This window comes from Rattus norvegicus, chromosome 9 (assembly GCF_021556685.1).
Source record: "Rattus norvegicus strain SHRSP/BbbUtx chromosome 9, alternate assembly SHRSP_T2T, whole genome shotgun sequence".
In the NCBI taxonomy this organism is placed as follows: domain Eukaryota; kingdom Metazoa; phylum Chordata; class Mammalia; order Rodentia; family Muridae; genus Rattus; species Rattus norvegicus.
Window position 1 is genome coordinate 32,950,756 of NC_141542.1, and position 7,501 is coordinate 32,958,256.

Sequence of the window (7,501 nt, forward strand, 5' to 3'; positions counted from 1 at the left end):
GGGGAAGTTATAACCTGCTCAGCTCGGGTGCCGGGAAACAAAGAGCAGAGCGTCTGCAAGAGCAAGTGCCTCCAACCCCAGTAATCTAAACAAACAAACAAAGAAACAAACAAAGCCCATTTTACCCAGCTTTCTGGAGGCTGAAAGGGGGGAATTGTCACAAGTTCAAGGCCAGGCAGGGAATAGTGAATTCCATTATGAATTCTAGGCCAGCTGGGCTCCAGAAAGACACAAACAAACAAAGCAAAATCATTTCTTTTTGTCTACAGTATTTATTTTTAAAACGCCACTTCTATGAGAGTAGGTATCTAGGGGGTACTTGATAGATGAGAAGTAGAATTTTCAAAAATACTGTTGGTCAGGCATCTCTAATGGAAAAATAGGTGGGTGTAGCTGAAGGTTGAAAAGAACCACATCTTTAGCTCAGCCAATATTTTTAGCATGCTCTCTAAGTTCTAGGCACTTAGACACATGTACTACGAACACAAAAATTTAGTCTGTCAGCCCAGACTTTCGGGAATGCAATTCTTTCTCGTGACCTAAAGGACAATAAAATCTTCCCCGTCTTCGGTCCTCCTCTCTGTCACTGCTAGCCTGCAAAAGAGGACAACAAACCCATTTGCACAATCTTCCAGAACGGATAGAGCAATGCTCAGCGTTGGGGTTACCGAGGTGAGCCACGTGCCTGGATTTTCACGCCCGTGGTTGCAATCTGAAGTCAGGGCCCTGTGCTTCCTCAGCCAGACCTTTAAGAGCTGAGCCGACTCCCCAGAACCTCTTTTCATACACGTTTAGCACCTGCCTTCTGCGATGAGAGGCTGCCGGTCTCATCTCTGAACAAGGTCAGTGCAGCAGGGGTATCCGGCAATGACAAATCCCCAAAATAACATCGAATGGAGCCTCACATCCACGCTGCACATCTAACCTGTGGTTTGTATCGTCTGGTTCCCTTTGACCGTCACTATCTATCTCATTTGATCTTCCCAGCACTCTAGGGTCTGCCTCTGTTCTCCTTCGTGCTTCTGCAAATGAAATACTCATTAAATCTGATATGTTGTTTTTATTTTAACCAGAACATCATGTCTATTTTAGGAAGACGATTCTGATGGTCAAAAGAATCACAAGATCCTTAATAGACTTTTCAGTCCCCCAGAGTCAGAGATTGTTTCCTATTTTCCCTGGATTCTAATCATTGAGCTGTGTGTTGGAAACATAACAACCAAGGGGGCTGGGGAGTTGGCTCGGAGGCTGAGCGCTCTTGAGGATGGTTCTTCTGCCTGAGTTTGGTTCCCACTTCAGGAGGCCCTCGACCACCCGGAACTCTATCCAGTGAATCGTATACCATTTTCTGATCCTTGCAGGCGCCCACAACTCACAGGGACACACACATAAAGGTCAAAACAAAAATCATAATCGCAATCAGCACTTCATAAAAATACTCATAAAGCCAGGTTCACTGGGTGTGAATGTAACATCTCGGTAAGCCGTGTGAGCAAAGCACCGTGCTCAGCAGAGGTGACAGCCCAGCCGCTCACCGGGACAGAGATGTTCTCCAGCTCCTTCATCTCCATCGCTTTCCAGGGAGCCCTGTGTGCCGGAGCACTGACCCACAGGGCGGCCACACAACACTGTTAGTGACAGTGTGGCTCCTTGTCAAGTGTGAAGATACTAGTTCTGTCTGACGCCTTGCAGTGGCCACGTCAACGTTGCCCACGCTCAGCAGCATCCTGAAAGATGGTTGCTATGGTGCCTGAAAACAGAAGAGGAGATTTGGACCAGTTCACAAACTCAAGACTTGACGGTCTATTAACAGCAGATCAGGGATTCGAACTTACGTTCTGGGGCATTTTTTCTTCCCATTGGTTCCACAGGAATATTTATTTGTATATTCATTCATTCACTCATTCATTCATTCATTCATTCATTCATTCATTCATTCATACACTTTGCATTCCAAAGTCTACCTCCCTCCTCCCAGTCTCCTCCTCACACTGCTCCTCTTCCTATACCCCCCCCTCTCCTCTGAGAATGAGGAGGCCCCTGCTGGGTATCACCTCACCTTGATACATCAAGTCACTGCAAGACTAGTCACATCCTCTTCCACTGTGCCAGATAAAGCGGCCCTGTTAGGGGAATAGAATCTACAGGCAAGCAACAGATTCAGGGACAACCCTGCTCCATGTTGGGGGATCCGCATGAAGACCAAACTGCATGTCTGCTACGTATAAGTGGGGCAGGAGGGGTTGGTCTAGCCTGAGTTTGCTCTTTGGTTGATGGTTCAGTCTCTGGGAGCCTCCGAGGGTCCTGGTTGGTTGATTCTATTTGCTGGTCTTCCTCCACAGATATCTTTATGCTACATCCCTGACTAACGAAATAGCACAGGAGCATAAGAATGGACGGGGACACTTCCTCTGCGTAATCACAGATCTGTTAGACACAGGACGCCAAAGTCCCGGGTTTATGCTCTACCTGACTGATGCGGTTCATAAGCAGCTTAGCAAGTGGCTCCATTTGGTCTACACTCTGGCACCAGGCACAGGTCTCGGAAGGCTAGTTCCTGGGGGTGGGATAGGGAACCCATCTAAGGGCACCACCTACACACGGGCTCCCACACTGTCCTCAGGAGGAGCACAACTGAGTTATTTGCATGGTAGCATGTGTTCCTTCTCAGTCAGAACAAGACCCTTCCTCGAAGCTGCTTCAAGGCTAGTATCTGGCTAGTATGTCGTCCTATAAGGGTCAACTTCCTGATGATATATTTGGGTTGTTCTTGGCTTGAGAAGCAAATGATTCTCAGGGAGTTATTGCTACTGCTTCCCAAATGGAAATTCCTGAGTACTTAACTGGGTTTACTGAATCCTGGGCATCTTCACATTCAGCTCTCGAGAGATAAAGTCAAGAAGAGGCTGAGATCCTTGCTGCCCTTCCATAGGGCTTCCTCCCAGTACTGATGTGGGTGTTTTGATCAGAGCCTTAAATTCCAGCTCTTCCCAGGTAGAAACGCACATTAACACAGTCTTGAAGGTCACGTGTAATCTTGCCAAACTATTGCTCCTGTGGTCACACTGATAACGGAGGTAGCATGGACAAGGGTCGGCAGGTTACACCATCCTGAGGCACGCACCGTGCACTTCCACACCCACTGACTAAGAGGCCAAACAGCCACACACGAGGGTGACGTGGCAGTCGCTAACCTCAGCATTAACTCACCCTGGAGCCTGACATTTAGCTTAGTGATGACAGCAAAAACCCGAGCTGAGTAAGGAAATATCAGAAGGCTTGAGCAACCCTGAAGCCTCATTTTCCTAAGGTCTAGGCATCTGGCTTCTCTTTTCGTTTGCTGGCCCTGAGACTTGAGCCCAGAGCCTCATGCGTGGTAGCCAAGGGCTCCACCACTGAGATCTATCCTCATCCCTGTCTTCCCTTGTGATTCTGAGTGAGTGTCTTGAGCACCAGCTGGGATTGAACTTGTGGTTCTCCTGCCTCAGACTCCAGAATAGCATAACTTCTGATGCAGATTACAGAGAAGCAGGATAGCATGGCGAAAGGTGTGTCAAATCTGAACTCAGAAGACTTGGGAAGTGATTTAACACCCTACCACTGACTTGCTACATGTGGTGGTTTGTATATGCTCGGCCCAGGGAGTGGCACTGTTAGGAGGTGTGCCCCTGTTGGAGTAGGTATGGCCCTGTTGGAGTAGGTGTGTCACTATGGGTGTGGGCTTTAAGACCCTCATCCTAGCTGCCTGGAAGCCAGTATTCTGCTATCAGCTTTCACATGAAGATGTAGAACTCTCAGCTCCTCCTGCACCGTGCCTGCCTGGATGCTGCCATGTTCCCATCTTGATCAAAATGGATTGAACCTTTGAACCTGTAAGCCGGCCCCAGTTAAATGTTGTCCTTATAAGAGTTGCCTTGGTCATGGTGTCTGTTCACAGCAGTAAAACCCTAATTAAGACACTGCACAACCTTTTTTTTTTTTTTTACAATTATTTATCAAGAAAACATAATGCCATTTATTTTCTAGGTTTGGGGCAGGGATAGCAAACAGCAAAGTAGGCAAAGGCATGTTCTCACAAACTTCACTATTCATTTGGTTATTTTTGTTTTGTTTTGATTTTCGAGACAGAATCTCACTCTATAGCCTACGTTGGCCTGGAACTCATCATGTAGCCATGACTGGCTTCAAGCTCAAAGAACCTCCTTTCTCTCGGTCTCCTGGGTCCAGGATTATGGATGTGACCCTTCAGGCCTTCCAACGCTTATCTTTCAGGCCAATCGTCAATAACCAAACAGGCCGCTCCATGGAAATAAGCATAATGCCAAGGAATAGATGGTCTGTGAAAACCTGTCTGTAAAATGGGAGGAGTGTGCCATAATGCTTCTGCAGAGTGCAGAGGCAGATAATGTTAACCTCAGAGAGTTCTTTGAAGAAAGCTCAAAAGTAATAGCTTTAACCTATTGCCCACTAAAGAGAGTACCATATTCCTCTCTCTCTCTCTCTCTCTCTCTCTCTCTCTCTCTCTCTCCCTCTCCCTCTCCCTCTCTCTCTCTCTCCCTCTCCCTCTCCCCCTTTCTCTCTCCCCCCCCGTGTGTGTGTGTGTGTGTGTGTGTGTGTGTGTGTGTGTGTTTCTAAATAACAAGAAAAAAGAAACAAAGAAAGAAAGGGAGAAAAAGAAGAAGAAGGAGAGGAGCGAGAAGGGAGAGAAGAAGAGGAGGAAGAGAAGAAGAAGAAGAGGAGGAGGAGGAGGAGAGGAAGAAGAAGAAGAAGAAGAAGAAGAAGAAGAAGAAGAAGAAGAAGAAGAAGAAGAAGAAGAAGAAGAAGAAGAAGAAGAAATCCCTTTCTTTCTACACAATAACCTTGGAGGTCCTGGTTCATGGCTATGGCTCTACATGTCAGTCTACCATTCATTTTCTCTGCTGTCATTCAGTGCTGCACCCTCTGTGCTTATGATTTCATTTCTACAGGGGAAAGACCTTGACTTTGCTAGCTAGTATGTAATGAATGTAAACACTCCCCAGAAGCAGTGGTAGCTGAGGATCGAGTCTGTGGGTCACCTTTGTTCCACAGCATTTGGGGTTCAGTACAGGGATAGGGGATTGGGGTACAACAAGCAGATTTGTTTTGGACAGACCTGTCCACCAAGCAGTAGGGTCTTCCTGCCCAGGAAGCAAACATGTAGCAGTCAGGCCAGTGGAATCCCTCTGCCCAGACTATGACAAAGAGCGCCACTGTGTAACCACATCCTGCCCCAGAAAACACCTGCCTGTAGCCATGCTCTCACCAAGCTCTGCTCTGACTCTCAGAAGAAAGCCAGCCATCTGAGGGCTCAGCACGCCTCCTGAGAAGCAGAGGTGTTTTTTATAATAGCAATTTCCTGGACTTGTTGTTAAGGGGTTTCTGCAAGCTATAAATTGTTTGACCTAAAGGGAATAGGTCACTGCCTCCTGGGGTAAGTGGCATGATGGAGAATTAGACAATTAAAAAAATTATTTTAGATCTTTTTTGGCCTAAGAGTCAATACCCCATCTCAGTACAGTTTAAATGCTCTGCTGTTCCGTGTATTTTCCTCTTAAAAACTCTTTTATCATATGTTTTTTTGCTAGTGTCTATGTGTGGGGTGTGTGTGTGTGTGTGTGTGTGTGTGTGTGTGTATGTGAATGCGCACACATGGATGTGTATGAAAATCAGGAATCCATTCTTTTCTTCAGACTTGTCTTGGGGGGTGTCTCTTGTTTTTTTCAGGGTTCTGGGGACTGAACTCAAGTAATCAAACTCATACAGCAAGCACTCTCAATCACTGGACCATCTCAGTGGCCCTGACCCCAAACCTCTTATGGAATGTTCCTAGAATCCCATAATAACCAGGTGGCAAGATGACCCCTGGTGATCCTCATCCCTTTCCTGGCATCCATACCTCATGAGGTCTCTTCATCCTGAATCAGGACTGACATGTGTGAACATGGGACACAGAACACATGAGAGAGCCTGCTTCCTGAGGTCAGGTCAGAAACATACTACATGCAGCTGCTAACTGGGCCCCGTAGATCGTTCACCTGCAGGGGTGTAGACAGCCAGGCTACAGGGACCCTCAGCAGCTCCATAAAGAGTCTCACTGTGACACGGTCCTATCACTAAGCACGCCATGAAGCAGTCCTAGAGGCCATTCCTCTGTCAAGTCTTTCAATGACTGTGACATCATAGCCATCTTCTAGGACTGAGCTCTCACCCAGAGAGGTCTCTCCTGAATTTCTGGCCCATGGTTATTGTGAGAGACGATGGTGATGTAATACAGTAAATTGGATGGCCATTTGGGATCCAGTGAGACAGAAGTAAATACGAACCCTTTTCTGAGGTTCTGGGATTTAGTTGAAGAGATAAAAGTCTCCTGAAAACGAGAAGTTTGAATTCTTGAGAGAGTTCATACAATGAATGGCAGATCATATTGTTCGAGGCAACGGTAAACATTTTTTTTTTTGGAGAATTCTTTCCAGTAATTAGCACTGGCTTTTTCACGTCCAGTTTTGCCTTGATGAAATTCAAGAGCAGGCTAATGTAAAAGTCCTACGTCATTGCCTTTGGGGCATGGCCTCACCAACACCCCAGACTTGGTGCTGTTCCTGTGGTCTATAAGTGATGTAGTGGATGTGAATACAAGCTGAAGACTGGTAAGGAGTGCTCTATTTATCTCCAGAGCACCACTAGCCTGAAGTTCCCAGGACCCTAGAGAGTTCATGTCTCCAGACGAAGTCATCAAGCATACACCCACACAGTCAGCTGGAAGTTGAACCGACAAGCTCAGAAAGAGCGTGGATGGAGAGACTCTGCGTGGTCTGCCCATTGCTGTCTGCCTCAGTATCCAGGTCAAGCCTTCAGCTGCAGAAGAGGGCAGACGGAGATCTGGTCGTCGGCATGGTAAATCTATCACAGTGACTGGAGTGCAGAATCATAATCCACTCTCCAAACGGGTGTTTGAGAGACGTGGAGGTGTAGCAAAGACCGAGTTCTTAGACCGAGTTGTGGGTCTGAACTTTGGAATTCTCTGTTAGGAGGAATGAAAAGGAGGCAAGGAGCCTGGTGTCCTGTCTCTGAGCCTTAGCATTCACCACCGGCAAGAGATTGTTCGGGCGTGTGCGAGCTCTTCATCTCTGCCCCGCCCTGCTGGCTCTTCCCCCAAAGTGGCCTTTTCTATGACAGCCCGAGTGACACATTAATAAAGTACCAGGAAGTTCAAGCAAGGGCTTGAAAGTAAGCAGGGGACAGAATTCCTCTTCTTAAGGAAATCAGTGAGGTCAGTTTGACTCCTGTATGGAGTGAGTGCCTTTCGAATGCTAGACCATTTTCTCCCCAGCCCCCGCAGAGACGCCTGGCAAGAATCATATAGCCATTCTGTCATATGGATTCATCCTCCCCTCCCCCTCTTCACCCTCCCCCTCCCCTTTCCCCCCTCCCCTCCCCTCTTCCCCCTCCCCTTCCTCTTCCTCTCTCTCTCCTCTTCTTC

General features: G+C 47.4%; 1 long non-coding RNA gene across 1 annotated transcript; it reads right to left on the bottom strand.

Annotated features, from left to right (window-relative positions):
- Window positions 1-269: 269 nt before the first annotated feature.
- LOC120094840 (uncharacterized) lies at window positions 270-7,386 on the bottom strand. Its single transcript, XR_015629039.1, has 3 exons — window positions 2,060-7,386; window positions 1,536-1,750; window positions 270-594 (listed from the first exon to the last, which is right to left on the bottom strand). It is a non-coding gene; the product is annotated as an uncharacterized LOC120094840 (long non-coding RNA).
- Window positions 7,387-7,501: the final 115 nt, after the last annotated feature.